The sequence below is a fragment of the Zonotrichia leucophrys genome, chromosome 5 (genome assembly GCF_028769735.1).
Source record: "Zonotrichia leucophrys gambelii isolate GWCS_2022_RI chromosome 5, RI_Zleu_2.0, whole genome shotgun sequence".
Lineage (NCBI taxonomy): Eukaryota > Metazoa > Chordata > Aves > Passeriformes > Passerellidae > Zonotrichia > Zonotrichia leucophrys.
Window position 1 is genome coordinate 39,407,342 of NC_088175.1, and position 26,759 is coordinate 39,434,100.

General features: G+C 46.2%; 1 protein-coding gene across 4 annotated transcripts in view; it reads left to right on the forward strand.

The window, feature by feature from the left end:
- LOC135448517 (USP6 N-terminal-like protein) overlaps window positions 1–26,759 on the forward strand; it is a 78,881-nt gene that overhangs the window by 11,095 nt on the left and 41,027 nt on the right. For all 4 annotated transcript variants that reach the window (XM_064714603.1, XM_064714606.1, XM_064714604.1 and 1 more), the window contains exon 2: window positions 946–1,027. The gene's annotated coding sequence lies outside the window, so the exon portion shown is untranslated. The remainder of the gene's footprint in view (window positions 1–945; window positions 1,028–26,759) is intronic.

The following is a 26,759-nucleotide window of genomic DNA, read 5'->3' on the forward strand; positions in this document are numbered from 1 at the left end:
CTGATTCTGCACCTTCCTCTTGCTGGTTTAGTGTTTTGACTAGAGATGTCTCACTATTTCCTTACCTCCCTCAGCTTCCAGATGTTTTCTATGTTACAGTGTATCTGAGGATGGTCCCTCATCCACCATGTTCCTTGCTATCCCTGAACCATTGCACGAACAGGATGGGAAAAGTAAAATTATATTAGATGTGGTAACCTTTGCTTCAGTAGTATTATCAGAAAAACTTCTCCTTGTGGCTGCTTAGAATTGTTTCCAGTAAAACATTTCTGCTATCTTTTCTTTGGCATGCAGCAGGCACTTCACATGCCTGAAGTGAGGTGTTTTTGTAGCCTGCAGAGGTGACTTTTGTCACAACTCTTGCTCAGTGCTGGTTAAATGTCTTCTGTGTGAGTGAGGTACAAAAGCTTTATACAGCCATCAGTGGAAAATATAAAGCCTTTTTTATTATGAAACTATAATGATGAATCAATAATGATGATGAAGAAATGGAAGTGGCCTGGCTCTATCATGTGGGATTTTGCCTCCTCTGCAAACCAGAAGAAATTGCCCAGGTGCTGTGAAGCAGATCTTCAGCAGCATCCCAGGGAGCACAGCAGGGGCACTGCAGGTGATCCCTTCCATCCCATTTACCAGCCTCTTTTCTGCCCCTGCATGTAGGTGTTATCTTCATTGCACTGGCTGTTGAGGAGGCTTTAGTGGATGAACAGCCTTGGTTTGGGACTCATCATCTTGTCTTTTGCTTTGGCTTCCTTCTGTGATTTTGGAGAAGTCCCCTGACAGCCTCATGCCATGTACCTCTGCCACGATGCCAGGGCTGGCAGGACCGTGTTCAGGGCAGGGACCTACCACCTTCCTGATTCTCGTGAGATTGCTTTGACATCCTTCCTTTTCACCAGGCAGCTCATTAATGGCACTAATTGCTATTCTCTCTGATGCTTACAGGATTTGCCAGTTCCTGTGTGCCCATGGGAATCGTGTTCTGGCTCCTTGACAGTGCTATAGGAGAAGCTGATGCCCTGAGCAGGTATGTTTGTCACGTTCCTGGTGAGGGAAAGAGGGGCTGCATATGGCCAGGGTGAAATGTGTGCAGGCTTTGCCTGATGGGTGTGGAATGGATCCTGTGGTGCAGACTGCTCTGCAGTGAATAGTTCTTTTTTCCATGCAGAGGTTTTGTGAAAACACGCAGGCAGAAGATAAGGTTTGCATTTAGCCTTGCTGCCAGCCCTCTGAGGAGAGGGCTGGAAGCAGCATTGCTGCAGAGCAGCCCGGGGGAGGCCGTGCTCCCTGCTAGCACAGGCACTGCCTTTTCCTTCCCGGAGCTGCAGCTGGGGAATCCCGGCCGCGCTCAGGGGCTGCTGCGCCTCCTGCTCAGCCGCCCTCTGGCAGCTGCCCCGCGGGGAGGGAGGGAGCTGTGTGCCTGTTGCTATCCAACCATGAACAGATCTGCTGTTGTTTTCTTAATGGATGGCAAGAACAGCCTGTAGCAGCTTATTCCTCCCTGGATAATTACTGCTCTGCTCTGCCACTGATTGCTCTCAGGAGCAGTGGAGTAGTGCCTCCCCTGCGCCGCCCTGTGCATCCTTTTGCCTGAGTTATTTGGTTTGTTATTGCTTTAAGGCATCAGTGCTCAAATGAAAAATCTAATCTGTGCTCTTTGCAGCTGTTTGGCATTCTAAGTGCATTGCCTAAGTCAGTTGAAGTCCCTGAGATGCCATACATGCTTTCAGTGATGCCCCTTGCTATGCTACAAGCAGATCTCGATTTCAATTTGTGGATTACTTTGAGGAGGGAAAAATATAGGACTGGGTTGAAGTCTACTATTGTATTATCTGGAATTGTGTTCACAGCTGATCAGGTGTGTGTGCAACTGGAACTGGAGTGGAATATTTAGCCATCTGTGGTTGCTCGAGGGAGGGCTGAAAAGCAGGTGCATGATCCTGCTGTGGGAGTGTTAATGGGCAAGGAGGGTTGGCTTGGCACTCTGAACTGAAACCTTCAGCCTGCCCTAGGAGCAAAAGAAGCTCCTTCTGCAAACATCTATCCCTCGTGAATCTCATAAAAATGGCATTGCCTTGCATTTAGCTTGCCTGAATGGCCCATTTGATTGTGTAAGGATATAATCACAACTTGCTGCATAATGCTTTCTTGATCCCTAAAAAAGTGAAATGGATTCATTATGGAAAGATATCTTTCTTGAAAACCTGGTTCATCCAGGACTGTCTGGGTGGTGCTGCAGACGTGTAGAGGAGTAGGAGTCAGGGTGGAGCTGTTTCCACCTAATTCTCCTGTATTTCCCAGGGTTTATCACAGCAAGCAAGCAAATGTGCCCTCTTTGGATCTGAAAGCACAGCTGCTTAGCTGAGCACTGCCTGTGCTTCCCCAGCCAGTCTTCTCCTTATGCTTTCCTTTTCTTGGTTAATTTTCTGCTGTAAAAGGCCTCTTCTGAGAGGGAAAACCACAATAAGAAGGGGAACAGCAAAGGTAGGAGTGCCTCCGTTTGCTAGCAAGCTGCTGCAGGTGTGTCTGAGTCAGGAGAGCCAGCACTGAGTCAGTGTCCCAGACTCCGGGTGACTCAGGTGGCAAAATCCCAGATGATTCTCTTCTCATGCCTGAATTGCAGTGGATTTCCTGTAACAAACTCTCGCCTTCTGTAGTGACCATGCAGGGAATGCCATCCTCTCCCTCCCAAATGGGTTGTGACCAGCTTGGTTCACTGGGGATGCAGGCACATGGTGATGGTGGCACTTCTCTTCCTGCCCCCACAGGTGGAAAGTTGATTTATCTCAGCATCCTCAACCGTACCTCACTCCTTTCACCAGACACCCCCCCTTCCCTTGTTCTTTGTTAAGATGGGATAAGTCACAGGAGTTGCAGCTGTCTACTGAGCTTGAGGAGATTCTTATGCAAATCTGGAGGCTGTGTTCTCCTGGCAGATCTGCTTGCATGCATTATCCACTACTTCATTGTACTGGAAGGAGGTCTATTTTCTGAAACATGGTTTATTTTTAGTCAAGATTTTCCCTGTCTAACTGGCAAAAGTTCAGCGTTTGCAGTGGGATTTGCAAAAGAAGCAATTTTGCCAAATCCTTGGACTGGGGGAAGGGAGAGGAAATGTTATATTAGCCAGCAAAAAAGCGAAATGCTGACTTTAAAAACAGCTTAGGACACTGCTGTGAGAGCATAGGGGCTGGGTAATGCACGTTGAGAGCAGTGTTGTGTTGCTGCAATGGATAACTCAGTCTGGGTTGCTCTTGCTTTTCCTTTTGATGGCTGCCACAGAAGTTAACCAGCAGTGGGTGGGGAGTGCTGCTCAGGGGCAGGTGGTCAATGAGCCAACCTTTTGACCTGACCCTGAGCAGTGAATTAGCAAAGTCACCTTATCCCCAGCATCCATGGGAGAAGTTCTGTCCCTGCAGAGCATTGCCCTGTCCTGTTGCAGCCCCGTTTGGGGCCACTGCAGGCTCGCAGAGGGTTGAGCTTTTTGATGATGTGGAATGCATCATGCCCATGTTTGAGTGCCCTTGTCAGATACCCTGAAATGAATAGGGTGGCACATGGGATGTCCTGGGGCAGTGCTGCAGCTGTCCTCTCCTCTCTTCCCCAGCTGCTGCTCCAGGGACAAACTGTCTTCACATGCCTCATTGCTTTCACCAACTGCTTCTGACTACTCTGGGTCTTGTACTGCTTTCTTACATGAGCAGCAACCTTTCAGGGGCGAAGGGCTATTTTCTTCTTGGTCTTGCATGTCCTCAGACATTTCCACCACTCCTTTTACAGAGTAATCTTTGTTACCATTAGCTGGTAGTGCTGCAAGCACCAGACATCAGACAATGACCCCAGAGAGTCAATGACTGTGCAAAGCCTTTGGTACTTACTCCTCTGAAAAATGAGAGTTGATTCCATATGTGAGCCTGTAAATTATTTGTTTCCTGCTGCAGGTTAACTCCAGCAGTTTGCTTTATCTTTCTTTCTCTTCCTGCCCCAATTCCCCAACAGACAATTGCATAGCAACTTTGTCATGGTTGCATTAAGAAAACAAGGAGAAGTACATCCAATTTTTTTCTGAATGTTTGGAAACCAGAAAAAAAAGAGAGGAAGTAATACTAAGAATTTAGGTGTATTCCACATTTGGAACAAGTGGGTATATGTTTCTTGCAGGTAATAGACTTGCAGGTCTTTGTGAAAGGATTGGGGATGAAACAAAATTTTTAAGTGCTGTTTCAGTCATTGGGGTAGAAGCACCATGAGAATCAAGCTAGGAGCACTCATCATCTGCCTAGAGCAGTAATCTTCCTGAAGGAATTAATCTAATTTAATCTGATAAAAGAATTTATGCAGTGGAGGAAGTCTCTACCATTTCCTGCCAAGCTTCCTGAGAAGCCTAGGAAAAAGTAAGTGCCAAAATGACACTCTTCTCTCCATGGGGGAGAGGGCTTATGTCTTCCTAAGGCCTGTTGTTATCTTTCTATTAAAAACCATCTGTATTAGCTGGCAGATCAGGATTGTTTTAGCTATTCAATTTTCCCTAGTTCCCTGGGGACTTCCTAGTTGCAAACCTATTTGCAAATGCCCTGTCCATCTGGGGTGCTGATGATCTCGTGTGCCCCAGTGTTTATGCAGAAGTAGGCCCCATGCTTGCCATACACCTGGTGGCCTGTGGATGTAAAGACTTCATAGGTTTGAAGCTGTTCCTTAGGGAAAGTTTGTGGGTGGTTGGGTTTTGTGGTTTTTCCTTACACTGCTAATTATTTCAGGGAAATTCCTATCTTATTAGTGCTTTCTCCCCAAAAGCAATTCTCTTCCTCTCTGTCTCTTGTTCTCCGAGGCTGGAAAAACACTGATATGTTAGGAAAGCCAGTCTCTGTTTTAAATGGCCTTAAGCATGTCAATATTCTGCTCAAATTCCTCTTAGAGTGGCTTGCTAGAAAATGAGCAGGAATCTCAGGGCACCCCTGGGTCAGCTTTCTTTCTGATGCTCAGGAAGGTTTCGTTCCAGACGGGTGAGTTCGTGGAGGAGGAGATGTCCACCTCGAGTTTTGTGTACTCTGATAGGAAAATATTTTTTCTATCAGGGAATTTTTGCTGATATCATTGAACTATGCTTGAAGTATGTGGGCATATGTTGTAATCTGCTGGCAAAGACACTGAAAATCACTGTTCTGGGTTAGCCCAAAGGTTCATGTAAACTGCTAATGTCTGAATCAATACCCTGTCTGCAGTGGTGTAACAGGAGCTGCTCTGGAAGGACTTGGATAGAGGCTGAGCAGCCTAATTGAGCATTCCATCTGCTCTAGCTTGACCCTGGGCCTTGCAAATGTGCTGAGTTTTAAGCAGGCTGAGAGCTGAACTTGGCTGGCAGCCTCCAGGTCCTGGGGCAGGTGAGGAGCTGCCGTGTGTGTGGCTGAGTGCTGGAACCCACATGTGCATGGGAGGGTGCAGCAGTGGGAACCCCAGCAGTCTCTGGGTTACCTGCAGCAAAGAACGAAGCTGACTCCAGATTGCTGTTTTAAAAACCTCTCTTTGGTGCAGGTGAGCAGTTCTGTGGGCATTCCACAGTTGGTGCTTACCCAGCCCTCCCAGCAGAGCTGTGCCAGGGTCCTCAGTTTGGCTTCACAAGCAGAGACCTCATGCAGCCCTCATGGAGGGTCAGCATTTGGTGACTGCCTGAACTGCTGCTTATGCCCAAAGGTGCTTCTGCTCTGCTTTGCTCTGTAATTACTTGCCACATGTTGTGTCCTCCCCAGCAGCTTTCACCACGGTTTTGAAAAGGGAAAATAAGGAACAGTGGACAGATGGACATCTGGGAGGACTGCTGGTAGTGGCAGGGGGAGTGGTTTTATCCCTGGTACTTGCATGCAGCATACTCTCCAGGCAGATCCCACTGTGATTCTTGATGAAGTTTCCCTTTTCTTGGCTGGCTCATTGGAAAAGCCTTTTCACTCCAAGTTTTGTTTGGAAAGAGAGACGCCCACACAGATGGCTGCTCTTCAGTTGTCATTCATGTTGGGATTTTTTATGTTCCTTTTTGCATTACCCTCAGGTGAAATCCATGCTTACCAAAAAAAAAAACTTTTCCCGAATTTAGAAAGAAACTAAATGGTAAGAATATTCTGCTTCTTCTCTCTAAGCTGGGGATGCAGTGGGCTATCTCATATTTTATCAGTTCACAAGAGATTGTGTTATTTTTTCTTTTTGGCTGAGCTTCCTTGTAGTCCACTTGTTAGTTTTCCTCAGAGAAAAGGTACCCCTTTCATTAAGGACGGTTTTGGCTATGTTTTGCTCCTTCCTTGAGACTGTCTGAGTGGTTCCACTTTTTTCAGACAAGTACCAATGCTCTGCTTTGGAGTCCTGCTGGTCTCATTATTGGAATATGTATCCTAATATAACCAGTTAGATGGTGCCTAGGCCAGTTCTGACCTTCGCTGCTTGGCCAGAGGCAGCACTGTGGTGTTTAACCCCAGAGGTACCTTGGCTGGCGGCAAAGTGCAGCGGGGCACAAGACAGGACTCCGTTCTCCTCAGGAGAGAGCTTCTGGCGATGGTGGAGAGAAAGGGAATGGATTCTGCTAGAAGGTAGCCAGATGTTTATTCCATGAGTACAGATACGTCTGCACTGGGCCACTGCTGGTAACAGAATGAAGCCGCATGGTCTCATTCACATTTTAAGCTCAGGACAGGGGAAGGGGAGGGGACAGGTGAGTCACCAACCAGGTGAAGGGGCAGGGTCTCAAGGTACTAGGGACACCTATCACACGACGCCTTGCTGGTATGTTAGCCTGATTGACAGGGCACACTCAGCGAGGGGCGAGGGGGAAGGGAGAAGGTAAAACAGGATATTGCAACACACCACAACATCTCCCCCTAGTTTTGTTTAAAAGGAAGAGGGCTGTGTTTATGGTGCAGAATGATTCTACTGAGGCTTCCAGGTCATCCACTGGAGCACTGAGGGCTTCCAAATGGTAGACTTCAGGAGGGGGAGATGAGTTTGAGATTAACTTGAGAACCATGCGTCTGATTACTCCAAAAACAATGCTAAAAACTACAATAACTACAACTAAAATAAACAGCACTAAAATTACAGTTTTCAGAATAGATCCCAACCAGCCCGAGAGTCCCCAGCCATTGAAAAGTCCATTCAGCTCGTTGTCAGTTTCTCTGTTGATGTCTGAGAGCCTTTGTCAAGGTAGTCCATACGTGGTTTGGGCTGCGGTACTATGTAGGAGATTGCAGGTGGGATGATCACGAGTAGGACGAGAAGCAGGCTCGGTCTCATGACGTCTCGAGGCTACACACGAACAGTGGGATCTAAACTGGTACAAAAACTTGAGACAAACATATATTACAAACTATTCCAGATAGGAGGCTTAAATGGAATTTCCTCCAGAGAACGTGCGCGGCGTTTTCTTCTCCAGGCAGCGTGAGCAACCTGGGGTGCTTCTGCAGGAATTGCAGCAGCTTGGACTGAGGGAGAAGACCATTGACCCTCACCACAGAGGTGGTCAATAGTAATAAGGTTACCATTGTTGTCTTTTGCTGTGTTTGGATCAGCCTGTAAGCTTGGGAGAGCATCTTTTAGCAGTTGTTTCAATGCTGATTCCCATAATTTGAATTCCGTGGATGTCATGAGACATGAAAACAATTGTTTTAAATCATGTGGAACCACAATAGTCCTACTTAATTCAGAATTTAAAAGGCCACGGAAATATGGATTGTGTGGACCATATTCTTTATGAGATTTACAGATCTCTTTAATCAATTGTCGTCCAAAAGAACTCCAATTAGCAGTTGGGGCTGCTCCAGCTTGAGCTGCAGGCTGAAACGTAACAGGGGCCAGTGACAACATGGCACCATGCATTGGGTCTGCCGTCCCCTGCTCTGTATCCCTTGAATCAGAAGCATTGGGATCACAGCTACAGGTTTGGGGACAGGCAGTGGGTGTGTCCCCACCGTGGGAACCCGGGTAGGGGGCGGGGACAGGGAGCCGGCAAGGGGCGGGGAAACCGTGGGAACAAGGGGCGGGGTCAAGGGGCTGGCAGGGGGCGGGGATACCGTGGGAACAGGGGGCGGGGTCAAGGGGCTGGCAGGGGGCGGGGATACCGTGGGAACAGAGGGCGGGGTCACCTGGTGACATCACGTCAGCAGCCGCCCCTGGCAGGAGTAGAGGGGCGGAGCTGAGGGTACTGCAGGAAAGGCGGGGGAGGGGGGAAGGTGTCACGAGGAACAGGAGGAGAGGGGGATGGGGCAGGAATTTTGGGATGCTTAAGAGGATTTTGGGAAGAAGAAGACCAGGTTTGGGAAGATGCCACGTGGCACCCACCATCTTGTGCACCCCCTAGGGACTGGGGGCCATTTTGGACATCACTGCTCTCCGAAAAGCTAACACGTGCTCGGGATTTTTTTGGGGAAAGAGGTTTAGGGGTTTTAGAGGGAGAGGGAGGAACAGGGAGAGCAGAGGCACATGGCTTTACATTTGGCTTTTTCTCCATTTCCTTTTGTTTGAGCAATGCTGTTCGAATTTGTAAACTCCAGAACACAAATTTAGCTGAGGGTAATTTGCCAGATTGTCCTAAGGTTATCAATTCATTCCCAACTTTATCCCAGAATTGAATATTGTGGATTTCTTCAGGGGAAATGTTTGGGAACTGCAGAAAAAGCCATCTTATAAACTGTTTCAATTTTCCTTTAGAGAATTTCACATTACTCTTGATTAGAATGCTAACAATATCATAATACACTCCCCTTTGTACAATGCTAAGTTTGGAACCCATGATAGATGTAAAAAAGCAGAGTACTTAATCCCGCCTGACCAAAAACAAAGCTAAAATCAGCTACCAATTTCTAAAAAAAACCACAGATAGAAAGCGATAACGAGCAGACAAAAGCTTCACAATGCAGCTGTATATACTGCCTTTAAAATTCCCGGGCAGCAGCGGCAGGGCACGCTCTGCTGAACAGAGGCAGAAACAAAGCCTCCCCCGCGGTGGAATGCAACACCCCCGCGGAGCAGAGGGAGCAGCCACTCCACGTGGCAGCCGAAACCGGGCCGCCCCCCCCCCGCCGCCGCGTGTGCAGAGCACTCCCGACCCCCGCAGGTCCCCCGGCCACGTGGAAAGAGAGCCCCCCCCTCCCCCGCAAAGAGAAAGAGAAAGAAAATCTCCTAACACGTGTCTGAACACGCTGCTGAGCCGGGGGGGGGAAGGGCAGAGAGCGATCCCGCTCCGGCGCGAATTCTAAAAAACAGTGAAACACGCAGCAGGAAAGCTAACACTAGAACGCTATGAATTCTCGTCTGTGGGGCTGCGCAGCCAAAATGCAAAGGCAAAAAAGGAACAGAACTCGCGGCAGAGTCTGTTTTTGAGCTTCTGCTCTACCGAAAGCAGAGATACTCACGTGAAATGGAAGCTGTAGGCTGGGTACAGGCAGGCAGGTCTCCACCGGAAAAGGACCTCTCTCTGGGTGCAAGAGAAGCTACCCTTTTCTTCCTCTGGAAAATCTGTTCACCACAATGAAGCAGGGCTTTCCAAAGGCACCGAACAGTCCACGAAACTTTTTCTGGGAGTATTCCCAAAGTCTCTAGCTGGGAGTCTTGAAGCCAGGCTCCTTTCAGCTGGATGCACGGCTGGCAGAAGCTTCTCTGAGGAACTGCGAGTCCTTTTTCGGGCTGCAGAGTCGAGCCCACCCACAGGGACGCCAATATATTGGAATAAGTATCCCAATATAACCAGTTAGATGGTGCCTAGGCCAGTTCTGACCTTCGCTGCTTGGCCAGAGGCAGCACTGTGGTGTTTAACCCCAGAGGTACCTTGGCTGGCGGCAAAGTGCAGCGGGGCACAAGACAGGACTCCGTTCTCCTCAGGAGAGAGCTTCTGGCGATGGTGGAGAGAAAGGGAATGGATTCTGCTAGAAGGTAGCCAGATGTTTATTCCATGAGTACAGATACGTCTGCACTGGGCCACTGCTGGTAACAGAATGAAGCCGCATGGTCTCATTCACATTTTAAGCTCAGGACAGGGGAAGGGGAGGGGACAGGTGAGTCACCAACCAGGTGAAGGGGCAGGGTCTCAAGGTACTAGGGACACCTATCACACGACGCCTTGCTGGTATGTTAGCCTGATTGACAGGGCACACTCAGCGAGGGGCGAGGGGGAAGGGAGAAGGTAAAACAGGATATTGCAACACACCACAACATCTCATCTGATAAGGATTGGAGTGTTTTTTCCTCCTAAGGGCTCTCAGAATTGCTGGATTGATAAATAATAAGTGGTTTTAGGTCTTTGAGATACTGTGGCAGAGGGGAAAGGGAGGAGAACAATAGCATTGCTGGAAAACACGGGTTTGGTATGCTGGTGATTTATGAGACTGAAGTTACAGCCTCTTGCTTGTACCTCTTGCTGGGTTCCAGGATGCTGTGGATGGTGCAGTCCATAAAACCTGAGTGGTCTTGCATTGCTCCTGGCCTTTTAGCTGTAGAGAAAAAGCAGAGTTAAGTCACAGCTGGCCATTGTGCAGCTGTGGTTGGACTTCAGGTGCCCTGGAGAGGATGCTGGAGGGTCCCACACCAGGGTGCAGGAAGATGAGGCTGAGAAAAAAAGGTAGAAATGGCAACCTGAAATGGCAAAGGTTTCTGGTAGGTTTCCAGAACTGTGACTTACTGTCCATTTCCTTCGTTATTTATCTAACCTTGCAAAATTGCTGTGGCAGGGCTGGTGGTAGGCTTTGGGAGGCTGGAAAAATGCCACTACAAGGAGGTGGCTAGTGCTTCCTTCCAAGTGTATTAACTCATTCCTGAAATATGCATTTCTTCTAAAAAAATAATTTCTAGGGTAGCTGTTTTTGGAGCCTCAGTGGTCATGCTTTGAGTGGAAATAAGACTTCAGGAGGGCAGGGCCAGGCACATGCATAGCCCTCAATGGTGCTGACAGTGCTGCCCCACGTTTCCAGACCTCCATGTTGCATGGAGCACACCAAAGAGAAGTGTAGTTCCCCAGGGATTTAGCAGGTTGTATCTATATCAAAGAAGACTTTTTAAGGGATTGAAATCAATCCTCCACTCCTTGTTTTTGCCCTGGCACGGTGCCAGCAGCCCAGGTGTGGTGGCTGGGCTTGTCCCGCATCCAGGTGGAAGCTGTGGGAGCATTGCAGTGGGGAGGGTCAGGGGGTGGAACCCTGCATGCTCCAAGTGCCAGCAGCTGCCAAAACCCCTGTGCCAGTTTTCTACTCAATGCAGTCCTGGATTAAACTAAGTAGAAACCAGGCTAATGGGAGCCAGAATAAATGGCTTGACCATGGTGATTTTCTTTTTGGTCTTTATTTCCTAGCATGCAATTGCTGTAATTCTTCTGTGTTACTTTCATAATTTTTGATTTTTGAAAGTATGTTTTCCTTGTTTTGTTCTTTTCCTGAGGGTTTTGGGCAGTGTTTTCCAAAGCTATTGTGGTGGGTATTTCCCCTTCTCTCTCAGAAGCAGCTTTCATTTTGGAATGAATAGCTCAGCATTGTTCACATTATATTCCACTTTTATGGGCTTTTTTCCCCTTTGGACTTTGACAAAAGGGGAAAGCAGTCTCCTAAATACTTCTGAAGTCTTTTGGGTCACTTTGCAGAAAATATTTCTTTCCTGTTATAGAAGGCCTCATATTCAAAAGCTCCGGGCAGGAAAGCTGTTTGCAGCACTCACATTGGAGTTTCTGAAAGGGTGGTTCTTGCATAGCTTTTGCTTGGTTTTGGCCAGTTTCAGTTAAGATTGTGCTGAATTCACCTTTGAGCAGGACTTTGTGACCTTGTGGGAGTTAACTTCCATTGAAACATTTCTAGCAACATAACCAGCCACTACTGGTTTGTACAGAGCATCCCACTTGTTAAACCTGTTCCACTCTTCCAGACCAATGCCTGTTTTCAAACTCCCCCAATTCCCTGCAGAAAGACCAGGTCATTAATAGGATCTTTATGCATATGTTTACCAGGCTTGACAGAGCTTTGCACCAAAGTGTCTCTTTACCTACATTGCACTCAGAAGCTGAACCCTGTGGTCAGCATGGTGTACATCTGCAAACCTCCCTTGGTTTATTCAGAGCACGATGATCTGGCTGTGCAAACACTTAAATTTGCTTCCCTAATTTAAAATGAGTTGCAATAATTTATCCACTCAGTTCTTATGGAACTAAATATTGTTTATTTGAGATGGGGGTTGATTTGCATTTTTGGGTTTTCCCCCTTCCACTGCAATAGCAGTGAACAGCTTTGGGTTACATCAATCCTGGCATATGGTACTTGCAGCACAGCAGTGATGTCTCCTAGGATGTGTCTGACTTCTTCCCCTCTCTTTTAATGATCCTTGGTCTTGTTGAGCGGGCACAAGGTGTCCTGGCCTGCTGGGTCCCAGGAGTCTGCTGATCCAGCAGTGAGAGCGCTGTGGTGAGCCAGCTGCAGGGGCAGGATGTGAGGCACCAACCACAGCAAGTCACTGCGATCTTCTCAGCTGCCACTGCTTACCATGACCTTGCAGCATTTGCAGTGTGTGAGCTGATGCTCAGCAGATAGGTTTCCTGAGTGCTAGCTGCCTGAACATGCAGTGCCAGGACTTGGTGCAGCTGACCAGCCCAGATGGATATGCTCTGACAAACAGTCAGAGCCATAGTTCCCCTTTAGATGGTGGGGGAAAAATAGAGGGTGGAGGCAGAGAATGGAGCACATGGAGAGATTAATAGCCTCTTCTCAAGTCCTTGTCCTCTTTCATCCTTTGAATTAGCTTTTTTCCACCTAGTGTGACAACAGAGTTTTGTAATAAAATCCACATGGGAGAAACCAGTGGTGTGTTTTCTAGTCAAAACAGCCTCCATGGCATCTGACTATTCAAATGGCAATCGAGAAGTGTTTGGATTAAGAGACTAGAGGTTGAATGCATGTTGAACGAATTAGTTTCTCCCCTTTAATGATGTAATGGTGATGCTGTTAGAGAAACCACAAAAGAAGAACGTTTCTCAGAGCATCTTTTCTGAGTTCATGTGTATAAACTGCAAATTCAAGTCCTTTTAATGTCAGTTAAAACCGTTGGGGTTTTTTGGGAGATGCTTTTTCTTGGTTGGCTTTTGTGGTGGGACAGCAATATGTGCTTGCTGCTGGCAATGGGTTGGTCTCAGAGCAGAGGAGCTTGTGTTCCTTTTTCAGCCCTTGTTCTCCTTTCAAGTCATGCCATGCTGTATCAATCCCTCTGAGGAGATTGGTGATAGATGTGGAGGGATAGTAATTATTTATCTTCAAAACAATGTTGAAGTATGAAGTACAAAGATGACCATTTTCTTCACAACTGTTTGCTTATGTTGATATGGAGTAATATTCCAAGCATGGTGATGATTTTTATTTCCATAGGACAAGATGCATTTTCTTTCCTTCTTTAATTCAGTTTCCCTTAAGGTTGCTTGAAGCAGCTGTTCCTCTGGCTGTTTTCAAATACCAGCCAAAAACACTGGTGCTCAGCCTTCAGGAGGCTTTATGTGTAGGTTAAATGAAGGGGTAGTTTACTAAAGGACCTAGCCCTGGCATGGCAGCATCCCTTAGGTAGGTGTAGTCATCATTACCTAAAAATGCCTAAGGTATAACAAGAACTTGACGATGCCCCTACTTGAAAAATCTGGTTAGAATTAGAGGTTAATTAAAAAAATGTAATTTTCAGAAGGACTCATATTTTACATTTTGAATATTATTTGTGAGTGAAAATGCTGTTTCCTTCTCTTTCTGGCACCGAGAGGGAGATCCCCTTCAGGCCTCCAAGGCAAGAGGACTGGTAGCCATCTCCATGCTGCAGTAGTTTCTCTCTTTGGCTCTTTTTGCCTGGTGTATTAAAATCCCTGCAGATAGCCTGGGTTGTGTTTGAATTAGCTTATTCTCTACCTTAACTACAAAGCTCCCTTGAATATTTTTACTGCTAGTGTTGAAAGAGAATGTTTCTGTAAGTAGCCTGATGCCAAGGCTATCGGTATGTTAATTGTGAGTAAAAGAAAAAGGAAAAAAGGTCTGTGGACTATATGCTTGAGCTTTCCAGCCTTGGAGGGTTGGCAGGCATGTTGTGAAAGAGACTCCTGCTTTCCTGATGGAAACCCTTTGAATTAACTTGCTTTGAGTCAAGGGACTTTGTATGTCTGTGTATGTATGGAAAAGCCTGCGAGTGTACTCGTCTCTCGGCGTCTGTGGAAAAACCAGCTGCTGTGTCTGCCTGTCAGTGTTTGTCCTGGGACCTGCCCAAAAAGCTGTTTTTTCCATTGCTTGAGCAGAATATCAGGCTTGGCACACTTTGCCATGCAAAGTGATACAGATAGGATTGGCAACTGGCACAACTTTTAAAGAGCCTGTTATTATAATCTTGCCATAACTCATTAATTATGCTGTTGAGGTAATGGTAGTGGTAGTATTGGTAATACTAGTCTAGCTAAAAACAGCTCCTATACAAACCAAGATTCACTTTGGTTCTGTCCTTCCACTTTGGCATGCTGCAAAGATACAAGGCAGTTTTGTTCTTCTGTACTTCCTCCCCTCGTGTATTGGTTGGTATTTGTTATAAAATAATCCCATGCTGTTCCTAACCAGGTTGCAAAAGCTGCAAGGATGATGCATGGGAAAATAGACTTGGTGTTAATAATTTAGCAGCTAGATCATAGAATCAGAGTGGTTTGGGTTGGAAGAGACCTCAAAGATCATCTCCTTCAACTCCCCTGCCATAAGCAGGAACACCTTCCACTAGACCACGTATAAGATGTCTAATGCTTTCTTAATAGTTGCAGTTGTACACATGAAAATATGATTCATGTATTGATAAGAATACCCTGCAAAAGTTATACAGTGTGAATTTTTACTTCTGTAAAGCCTCACTTGTAGATGTAACTGTTCATATTTATACCTAACTATGAATTTATCTGATGAAGGATTAGATATTGGACTGCACTTGAAAAGTCACAGTGGTTGTGCTTACTGAGAACTCTAGAAAGCTGCATTGATCTGTAAATTGGGCATTCACCTCCTATTTTTGTGGAAATGTGACCCTAACAAGGAGGTGAGTCTTTAGATTAATTTCAGTTACATACTGTTTTCCTTCCAAATCTAGAATTTCAATTTATGAAAGCAGCAGAAGAGCAGAGGCTTATTTGATGTTCTTGGAAGGATTTTTGGGATACCCTTTGCAGCAGAGAGGCAAGGAGCTGTCAGCTTTCCCCCTTTGCTGCACTTGTCCCCTGGTGTGCTCTTGTCTACAGAGCAGATGCCGGAGGGCACCAGCTCAGTGCAAGCTCTGCACTAAAATGCTCTGCTGGTCTGAGGTAAGTGTAATTGCTGTGTCTCTTTCCTGGGGGCTCAGCTATTCACCTTCCCTGGAAATGAAGAGGAAAAAAATCAGCTGTATTAGCAGATCAAAAAAGAGCAATCTGCCAGTCTTCCTAATGCACAGGTCACACCATGCCTGGAGCTGGGCTTTTTGTTAAGAGCAGCTCAAATAAGAAAAGCAAGCAAACCTCCGAGCAAAACAGAAACCAAAACTAACAAAGGAAGCATCTGCTATTCAGATGAACTGATATAGGTGAGGTAGGAAAAAACAAGTCACCAGAGCCTTCCAAAGGCTTGCTGCTTCGGCCAGGAATCTGCAGCTTGGAGATGGCAGGCACTTTATAGTTTGAGGGTAATGCAGATGGTTCTATGGTGCTATCCTAGGCAGAAGCAGGCTGGGTGATGAGAAGTAGCTGATGATGATGCAGCTCTGAGGATGCAGAGACTACAAGGCCAAGGCTCTGGTCTTGCTCTGTTCAGAAGAATTGAGATGTGCCTCTCCAGGGCAGCTCTGGCTCTCTTGTGGGCAGGCAGGCAGGAAGGAAGGAAGGAAACTTTGTCCCAGCATTGGCCTCTGTTTTCACTTTGCATGTTAAAGAAGAGTGTGACACTGGTTTGTGGCAGTGCTGAGGGACTTGTTTGGCCACCCTGAATGAGCATCTCTCCATGGCAGCAGGAGAGGAGCCCTGGTCCACAGGGCACTTCAGGCTGAGGTGGGTTGGTTCATTTGAACGTCTGGCACAAGGCAGTGATGCTCCGGTGACTGTTTTTATTACCACAGCATTTGGAATGCTGGCTTAAGGATGCATCCCTGCAAGCACAGGAGCAGGAGGATTGTTAGTTCTGGTTACACTCCCAGTTGCCAGAAGCCCAAGTGGTTGAAGGTGAGAGAAGAAAGAAGAGGAAGGGTTGTTGTAGCTGGATGCCAAACACAAAGAGGGGGTGTAATGTGCCCGCAGGCTGCATCGTCGGCACACAGACCGAGTGAACAGGAGAGAGGACAGACTGCTTGTATTGGCACTGCTGTCAGCTCTCATTTTCTCACAGCTGGGGGACCATGAATGCACAGACCCCATTGATGGGATGTCCTGGTTTTAACCTTCTCAGCTGAGGGATTTGTCAGCCCCAAAGCATAACATGTTTGTGTGTGCACCTTTCCAGTAGCAAAGGGTTTCACATCCTTTGCTGAGTGTCCCTTCCAGCCCCAGAGCTGGTTCGTGCCATATTGCTTATCTGCACTTCTCTATGGAGCATACAGAGACGGGCCCACAGTTTCTAATTATGATCATCACTCTCATTATTACTGTCTGCAATGTCCACAAAGCTCAGTTTTCTATTTAACTGGTGAGAGAATCCTCATGAAATTTTGCTAACTTATGATTTTAGTTCCTTAAAATTCTTGGCTTCTTCTAGTCAGAAATGAGTAACCTGATGTGAGAGTACCTCAGTGCTCTTAGTGTGCATGAACACTTGAAACAGCTGCCTCGGATGGGAAGCACGACAGGAGCACAAAGAATCAGAAGCATTTTGTCAGCCTGGTTGGAAAGTAGCTACAGCAGTGAGCAAATGATTCCTTTTATGTGCACATGCAGAGCCTGACATCCAGGCAGAATGCTGACAAGCTGCTGTGGCTTGGAGGACAAGTTGAATGATCTGGATAAAGTCCTTAAGATTTCCTGTCTTAAAGCAGAAGTGGCTAAAAAGCCTTCAGAAGAAGAGGCCTGTCTGATTTTGTTGTTCATTTATTCTGGAGGGTTGGTTGCCACAAGGAGAAGGATCTCAGCTCCAGGTTACTGGTTTTGGATCTGCTCCTGGTTCAAGGAGATAGAGGTGTCCTCTGTGTGAGCCATTAACCTGTTTCCTGCACCTTGCATTCATGCATCTTCTGACAGACAGCCAAGCCTTAGAGTCGAGTGGATCAGCTTCCTCCCTGCAGTGAATGTTTGCACTGTTAATGAAAGATGGTTTTGTTTTGGAAGCAAAACACACCCAAAGACACCCTGGCCGGTTTGTTTGTGCCAGGTTTTTGACTCAGATACTTAGTGAAACAGAGGAACAGCTTTGGAAACAGCGCCCTGGTCTGAGGAGAAGTGCAGGAGTAAAGTGGTTTAAAGCTCCTTCAGTTCAGCAGTGTGCACAGCACCGCCTTCCTGTTCCTTGTGAGTACACTGACTTTCACAGCCCTCCAGCATCAGCTACCAATTAATGCCTTTGAGAGGGGGTGCTGTGCCTGGGAAAGCTGTGGTGAGAGATGTCATCTTGCTGTGTCTTCCTGGAAGTTTGTAATGTCTGGTGGTGCAAGAGGTTTGTAAGCATGATCTGCTTGTTGCATCATCTAAGATTGAAGTGGTCTGTGTGGCAGGGATGTCCAAGCAGATGGAGGTGCCTCTTGCCCTCAGATTTCCTCTACAAAGTTTGTGGCCCAATAATCATGAGGCTGTGTGTCTTTTTCAATGGGCTGATGGTGGTAGATGCTGGATAAATTTTGTGTCACACATTGGGGAGCTCTGTCGTGGAGTTTGAGCTGCAGGTTTGAACTGTGAACACTTGCAGCTTCTGTTTCAGTGTCATGTTGTGGAGAAGACAGGACATGCTGTATCTCACTGCTTGGGGCTCTGCACCAGAGAGAACATTTCCCCTCTGAATCCCCTGTCCAGGAAAGATGTTCTCTGCAAGAACAGCTGGAAGTATCTGTGATCCCCTCTTGTTCTGCTTGTATTTCAGAGCCCTGTCAGAGACATTCTCTTTAGATGCCAGGTCAAAGGGTTTAAATGCTGGAGCCCAAACCTTTTCCAGCTCTGCTGCAATGCCTGTGTGTGGAAGCTCAAGAATGGAACACCTGCCACACTGGCTCCAACCAAGGTCCAGATTGGCCAGTATCCTTCCCTAGTGACAAACAGAGTGAATCCTCAGGGAAGGAGGAGTCTCAAGATTTAACAGCTGCACCTGTGTTGTCCTCCTGCAGTTTCCATGATACTTTGCAGACCCTTTCTGTAACTCACTCTGAGTAGCAGAACATGCCACAGCACAATTCTGGGTCACTTGGAAGAAGTGTTTCCTCTTTCTGGTTAACTTTTTTTATCTGCTGTCTCATGGTCTTTCACTGTGAAGAGTGTTTTTTGCTCCTAACATGGTTTGTATTCCACCAGTGGGTCCTACAGGTTGTTTTCTTTCTTGCCTCAGTACACAGGTATTTTTTTTTTGTGGTGCCCCCAGATTAATGTTTCATGATGATCCACTGTCTGCTTTGACTGTGCTACTCTGGAGTCTGAATTCAGGCAAATGCTTTGTGGATGCTTTGAAGGGGATTAGAAATGACCTCTAATTGAAGGGAAAATGGAGTAATGTCAGACTTAGTTGCAAAAGCATTCTGTGCTTCTAGCTGGAAGAGCTGTTGAACATACTGAAGAGAAGGAATTTAGAAACATGCCCACATGACCCCACACCTATTACTCAGCAGCCATTTTTGTTGCACATCTTGCATTTATTTTCTTGCTAAAACTTTAGGCAATTTATCAGTGCTGCCATTCTGTAACTGGACACCCCTTTGCACTGTCTGCCTCTCCAGCCAAAAACGAAGTGAGAGTGATGTTAGCTAGCAACATGATCTCAGCAATTCATCTAGATGAAGACAGAAGTTGGCTGCTCTCTCCATTTATTCACTTAGTTTAAAGTACTGAAAGCCACAAATGAAACTCGCTTCAATTTTCCAAATGCTGTGATAAGAAAATAACCAGCCCCATTTTCTCAAATTTTCCAGAGCTGATGTCCATGCACATAGAAAAATCCAGCACATCCAAAGCCTAACTCACAGGTTCCTATGCGAGAGCACCACTGCTTGAGATGGCTTGATGGAAATAATGATGTATCCAGCAAATTGATCATCATGTTCTACAATAGATACTACACTTAACAGCAGCTTAACTTCCTGTTTTATCTGTAGTTTTTCTATCTGCAAAGATTTGTATTTGAATGTTTGTGGATTTCTGTGTTGTGCATATTGCTTGGTATGGACTTTGGGGGCAATGGGACAGCTTTGCCAGCTCTTGCTCCAGGTGAGATGAGGAAGGGAGCAGCCCAGAAGTTCAGCCTACAGATTTCTACTTCTTTGCTAAGCCTTGTGTTTTTTCTGTGCTGGCCCATGTTGGAGGATTGGAGATCCATCAACAACAACAGTGTAAAAACTGTGTGGTAACTCGTTCTGGTGAAACTTTCCTGTGTGAATTGGTTTCTCTTTCCAATGAAATTTCATTGAAACTCTCTCCCCATCTTCTGGTGCCTGTTCCTGTGTCAGATTGAGAACAGCCTTTGTCCATGGCCATGGCTCCCAAGCACTAAGATGCCTAATTGATGAGTCTGAGCAGAGGAAATAGCTGCCTGCCTGATCAGGTGCTGATGGCTTAGCAGGAAATTTCCTCTTCTGCTTTTTCAATGGTCCCACAATCTGTGAGACTTGTATTCACTGTGCATGTAGGATTTGTTCTTCACCTGTGACCAGAATGTGATTGTTGTTTCTTTAGGAATAACAGCAGTAGAACCAGGTAGCTGTCATCTGCTCTCTTTCAAAAAGTGTTTTGTTGCTGTTTTCTCTTATCCTACAGCAAAGCACTGCAGACTTCTCTGTCTTTTCCTTCAAATGCAAGTAGCATTCTTTGGTGTTCCTGAAGAACCTTGTGGCAACATTACACCAAAATTCTGCTGTTCAAGTTGAGTTGTGCCATGGCCATATCCTTCCCCTGAAGGGAGGAGCAGAGCCTGGGCCACAGGTGACAGGTGTTACACATTACACAAGGTGACTTGCCACAGTCTTATCTGGCATCAGTGGTCCTGGGACCTAAACTTTTGAAAACTTTAAAAAACCCACTTATTTAGTGCATATGTTGAAATGTGACAATGGGGGCATCTCATGCAAGCCCCTTGTTATTTTAGCTTTTACTCTTTGACTCATATGTAAGTTGTAATACTTTTTTAATATTATTCCCTTATATTTGGAAATAAGGGTACAGTGGTTTAGCTTCCAAACACCTTCATTCTCTGCATGTCTCTCAAGGCAGCCAGGTGTGCTATACCTGGTTTTATGGCTCTGTCTCACACAAGCTAGGCTGACCTAGCTGGTTGAGAGCATTTTTCCCACACTGTCGTCTTGTTTTCCTTTTTAAGTTTTCTCCTGTTTTCCTCCTGAAAAGTAGCAGTGGGTGGTGTGAGGAGCAGAGTCAGGAATTCAAGGGTAACTGCTGCACTTGTCCTCAGTTCACCCTCTCACGTCTCTCACCACCACAGCCTGTGTTAGCAAAGATGACAGTGTGTTAGCCAGAAGAAATACATTTTTGAGGAATTGGCTAATCATTACATGCCTCAGTTTCCCCATTTAAGAATGTGTTCTTTAAAACAGCCTGTTTTCTCCCAAGTTTGAATCTCTTTCAAACAGACATGAATTTTGTTATAAGTCCTCTGCAGCAATACTCTTGTGAATCCAATGCTGCTTCCTCCAGAGAGGCTCAAAGTGCTTCTGTGCATCAGTTAGGGAATGGCCTCCATAACAGGACAGAACTTAAAAGGAGTTCTTTTTGTTTTTTGGGTTTGTTTTTTTTTTTTTTTTAAGGTACTTTTGCAGATGTTGCGGTTAAAGGCTTCTGTATTTAAAACCCTAAATCTTGGAACGTGGCTCCATAACAGTATGTAGTGGGATTTGGAAAAAGTCTGCTAAAGTTGTATATAAGGAATAAAGAAACAGTTAGGTCATGTTAAAGTTGTTAGACTTTCTGGTGCTAGTGCATGTCTTTTGGGTTGTTTTTAATGAATGTTTTTTTAAAAAATACAAATAATGAACCTTCCATTTCAGACAAATGTCCCTTTTTTAGGATGGTGATATTTTTCCTAGTAAATGGCTTTTTAGTGGGAGCTGCCTTGCTCTTTCCATCTGATCTCTGTGCCCACATCTCTGAATGTTTCCATAGCAGAAAGGAAGGGGATTCTGGTGCCAGCAGGCAAACTTCAAAAGCTACAGTGCAGGGAAGTTCACAGTTCTGAGGCATTTGGAATGAGCAAGAAATAAAACAACACCAAAACCCCTTAAACTTTTACTGCCAATCAAAAATAACAGAAAAACTTTTTTCTTGGTTCCTGTAGTCCTTGTCATGCTGAAGTACTGAAATGAAATAATCCTGTCATCCCCTAAAAAGAACCTGAGATGTTTAGGAGCACCCAGTAGCTTCTAAAGGAAATACAGTGTTTTACCTGTGGAATGCTGCAGTTGTGCTGTCACACTTGACTTAAAATGGGACTTTTGGGCGCTGTTTAGATGCAGGCCGCAGGTAATGGCTCTCATTGCATGTGGGGACATTGACTGTGTTTGTCACAAACCCAATGACTGGTGTTTGTCACAGCACAGACCCGAGTGGTACCCGGTAGTTGTGCTCACCCCTCTGCCCAGCACCCAACTCCAGCTATCCTGGTGGAGCTGAGTTTGGATTAGGCAATATTTTGCTATCCAAGCCTTCTAAGAGCCTATTGAGAGGGAAGGGGAATGGCTTTTCTTTCCAAGAGCAGCTGAATGCAGTGCCCTAGTTACCATGGTTTTTAAATGGAGTACTTCAGAGGATGTACAAAAGCATCTTTAGTACTTGCAGTACAAGGAGAATGAAAGGACCTAGATTGTGTCAGCAGTGTAGGGGAGGCTTAAGTGAGTATCATTCATTTATTGTTAGAAGATGACCCAATTTGGATTGTATTTATGGAGTTGGAGGGGAGAATGGACCTGTTTCAGATTACTTTTGAGCCTTTAAATGTACTTACAGGCTTTGTGTAGGAATTGCATTGGCTCCCACTGGGTAAACAGAGCCTTTCCCCATGAGGAAACAACACGAGGGTGTTCCCCATGTAGAGGAGCAGTGATGCATCCTGGCTTGTCTTGTGCTGCCAAAATGGGTTGATTAATGCCACATCTCTCCACATGGCAATGTACTGGATGGGGAAAAAAATGAGTTGTCAGACAGAACCTGCCCAGTTGATTTTTATTTATTTTTATTGCATTTTTCTGCAAGGATTTTACTACTATATAATTTGCTGGCTAGTTCCAGCTAAGCAGATCCTTAGCTGAAGGCTGTGGCCCTGCAAAGGTCTGGTGAAGGTAATAGGTTGTGAAGTCTGCACACAGTGAGATGCTTCTTCTGGTTGGGTTTCACCTCCCCCCCTTCCTGTAAAACAGTGGGTAGTCTGTTTTAAATGCTACCTGGGTCATGATTGATTGGCTCCTTCTTTTTACCTGGCTGTGATGGCAATATCTGCATCTCCTCCTGGTAGTCTCCTACTGTTCTTTAAACTGTTTAGGTACTGCTGAGAGGAATGTGTCATCTGCAGATCCTGTGAAGGATGTAATTTCTTGAATTAATTTTTTTCTCCTGCATGGATTTCTGTAGTCATTACATTAAACTCAACCCTGATGATGCAAACTGCTTTCAGAAGAGTCCAGAGCAGAAGCTGCAGTGCTTAAACCCATCTGCAAATTTGAGAGGGGGAAGTGAGAAGATGAGCATGGAAAACTCATAAGGAACTGAAGCTTGGTAAAGCTCAGTTTTTTCAGCAAACACTACAAGTTAGTTCAGATGGGCCTTGTGTGAAGAGCAGTGGAAATTTGAGTTGCATTGTCAATTCATTAGCAGCATTCACATTCATCTCAGTGGAGCCAGGGTTGCAGTCTCCCACTAAGAGATGCTTTAAGTCTGGAGAGGCACATCTGCCTCACATCCTCTGCAGCCTGCTGTTAAAGGGAGCCCTTTCCCCGTGGAGAGCAGGAGAAATGCATCCATCCCTTCCTCCAGCTGTCCCAGCCAGCCACAGTCTGGTCTGCTCCCAAGGGTGGGGGCTGCACTCCAGCTCTGGAGGTGTGTGGCAGGGTGGTCACTGGGACACCTGCAGGAGCAGGAGAGGCCTGCAAGCACTTAGAGACTGTCTGGACTTGTTCCTTTGGAGATACCATCAGCTGCAAAGTCTGGATGCATCCAAGCACCAGTGCATCCATGTACAGGCTGTGCTGGCACCCCTTGGCTGCTGCATGAAGGGAGTTGTTGCTCTGTAAGAATCAGCATCCAATGCTTTTAGGTTTACAGAGAACTTGCTGGCTGGAAAAACTTTTTTGTTTGTGTGCCAAGGTACAAAAAATATATTAAATGCAGGTGTAGTGCACAGTTGGAGGTGGGGACTGGCAGGTGGTCTCACAGGGTGGAGTCCCTGGGGTCTGCCAGCACACCTAGCTCAGAGCAGCACCAGGTTGCCTGCAGCAACTGCAGAATTGAGCATGTAGGGGCAAACTGGCATTTCCTCCTTTTCCTGGCTTTCTCAGGAGTGCAGATGGTAGGTTTTGATAACTAAAGGCTTAGTACAGAGAGGTCTGTCTAGTGTGGGATATGTAAACCTCAGTTCAGGCTTGGATATGCTCCTTTTCTGTCAGTAGGAGGTATAGGCTGATTGTGCTGTTCAGTTCCTTTTTTCCTTCCTGTTGGTTTTTTTAGTTTTTTTTATTTTTCACTTCAGTTTCATAGTGCGGGTCCAAGTAAAGGGTAATGAAAATTAAGTGACTTGGCCTGCCTCTTACACAGCTACTGCCGTGTGTAGTTAGCAATTTAATGAGAAATGAGGCAAGGCAGAGCTCATTTTGCTCTCATATCGCCAAACTGGCTGTGTAGGACTTAGGAGCAAGATGGGATAGTAATCGAGTGTGATGTTGTGGTATTTAGGGCAAGATTACAGGAAAAGCATTGTATTCCTTTGAACAGGATGGAGCCTTTCACGTGACTATTTTTTTAACTTTAATTCTGTAATCTTGATCTGTTATCTAAGAGCAGGAAGACATCCTAAATTTGGAAATGTGTTTCATCTCCTTGAGGAGCAAAAGATTCCATCTTGGTCTGGCTAGGGAGCCCTGGTGGCCCCCTGGTGTGGGGCATCTTGTTTGGCAAATGCTGGGGTTTGCTGTGCCCAGATCAATGCACTGAGAGACCTTTAAACTTGCATTAGGGCTGGAGGATTTTTCTCTGTTGCTGTTGGCTCACCTCCAAGGTATGTTGTGGGCTGTGCAGTGCTTGCCCACACAAATGTCCCTCAGACTTCCCCTTCAGTGTGTCTCTCATACTTGAGAAGTCACTCCAGAGCAGCTCTTCACTGGTGCTTCCCACTAGGTGAAATCTGCCTGTGTGGGTTGTCTGTCATTGATCTGGCCTGACTGGTAAGCTCACTCCTTTTGAGCTCACTGGAGTTTCAGAAGAAATAAAATAATAGCTTTAATCTCAGTAGCTTTGTGTCTGGAGGATTGGTTACTGCTTGTTTATCCTGCTAACTTTTCTCCTAGACTTCTTAGACGTGTGCAGATTATAATTTCATTTCCTCTTGAATTTAATAATTTGAAAGGACTAAAATCAATAGCTGTTCAGAGTTGTGATTGGGGATGCAAAAACTTTCATGCCTTTCTCTTCTACAGCAAATAATGCTTCAGGTGCAAGGGGAAGCAGAGGGCTGTCCTGTAAAGCAATCTGCTGCATGTCTGCAGCCAGAGTCCTGTTTCAAGCCCTATGGGGCAATGTTGGGATACTCTTTTAATCCCATGTGTGACCCTCAGTTTTTAAAGAGCACAGCTGAGCCTGCCTTTTTACCTTGGTAAGTTTGAGTCCCATGTGCTGTGGTCCTCAAACTTGGGGTCCAGAGAGTGGCTTTTCTGCCACTGCACTTCTCCCTGATGCTTTTAACGTGGTTTCAGTGTAACATCCCTGTCTGCTTTCTCCTAGTAACCTCTTGCCCCATTTCACCTCATTTGTATGGAGCAGAAACCCAACAGAGCTTATTTTCTACTTTCTGGAGAGATGTAGTCTTAAGCTAATTGAGGGAAGACAGATGGGACCTGCCAGCTTTTTGTATGCCAGCAGCCCATCAAGGGTAAAAACGAAATGTGTGATGGCTTGCCAGGATGAGTTTGTTAGTGTATTGCCCCAGGGTGGTGAGGACTCGGGGGACAACTCCCTACAGCGTTGGGCTGCAGTGGGCAAAGTGCCCACAGAGCAGATGGCACACACGCCCCGCTCTGCTCTTCGGAGCTTGCTGGCTGGTGCAGCCGCCCAAGGAGCCGCTGCCTGGCCGGGGGCGCCTGCGGACTGGCCGTGGTGTGACATCCTGAGCATCCCTACCGGCGCTGGGGCTGGAAGTTCCAGGCTTGGCTTGCTCATCACCTGCCTGGCTTCCACCGCTGCATCCTTGAAGCCCCGGGGGGAACTGTGAGCTCTTTTCTTGAAAGACAAAAGGCAAAGTGCTACGAACCACAACAGCTTCCACGCTAAAAATACCATAAAAGGTTGTGTCCTTAGGAGCTGGGCATGGGAGCAGCTCCCACCCACATTACTGCAGCATGAGTCACCGGGCTATTGCAACTGCTCTCCGTGTGGATGCCCGGCTGAAGAGGCACGCCAGAGCAGGGGGAGCAAGGGGAGCTGCTCCGTAGCGCTCTGCAAGTGGTGAAGAATTACGAAGAAGAGGATGACGTGCGGGCATACGTGAACACTTTACTTTCCTTTTGTTAGATTTTTTTTTTTTTTCGCGCGGTCTTCGTGTTTTTTTGGTGGTTTTTTTTTTTTTTTTTTTTTTTTTTTTTTTTTTTTGTTTTGTTTTTGTTTTTGGAACTTCCAGCAAATGGTATTTGCTGATGATTTGAGCTTAAGGCATTTGCAACCAAGAATCTTCTGAATATGCAGATACCCCCAGTTTGCTTTTAGGAAGCACAGTAATTGCCACGTGATTAATATGAAGCTGGAAAACCCCTCTGACATGGAAGTACGTTTTATTTACTCTTTAAGCAAAGTTTTTTTCTCTCACTATCCTCTCTCCTCATCTTCATCCTTTAACCCCCTACCCTGATGCCAAAGCAGGCTGTGTGTCCTTGTGACAGGAGGTGTAAAAGCACATCTCCCTTACATTGTGCCCTGCTCTTCCCTGTGCTCTTTATCCAACAAGCAGGTATTAGGGAGTAAACTTGTTTAGGTTGTTTGGGCTTCTTTCCTGAGACACCACCCACCTGTCCAGGCCCCGACAAGGCAATGGGTGTTGTTTTCCCTTTTCCTTCCCTTCTCCTTGACGTCTTGGCCATCGGGGTTTACCGGAATAAGTTTGTCAGTGAGAAATTCTATAAAAAGCTTCCTTTATTTAGACACCAACCCACTAATGACATCATGAGGGCATGGTCTTCCAAGTTCCTCCAGGCTGAGCAGATAGAGGGAGGTGGTGGCTGTGAATCTGAGCCCTGCCCCTTTCCCAGTACAGTCCTGTCGTTGTGTTCAGTGGCAGTCCCTCAAAATAACCCCAATCTTCCTCCTCCTTTGGGGACAGGGCAGGGAGGCCCCCCCAGCACACTGATGTGTATTTAGCAAATGTTTTAGCAGTAGAATATAGCTGTGGTGGTCTGTC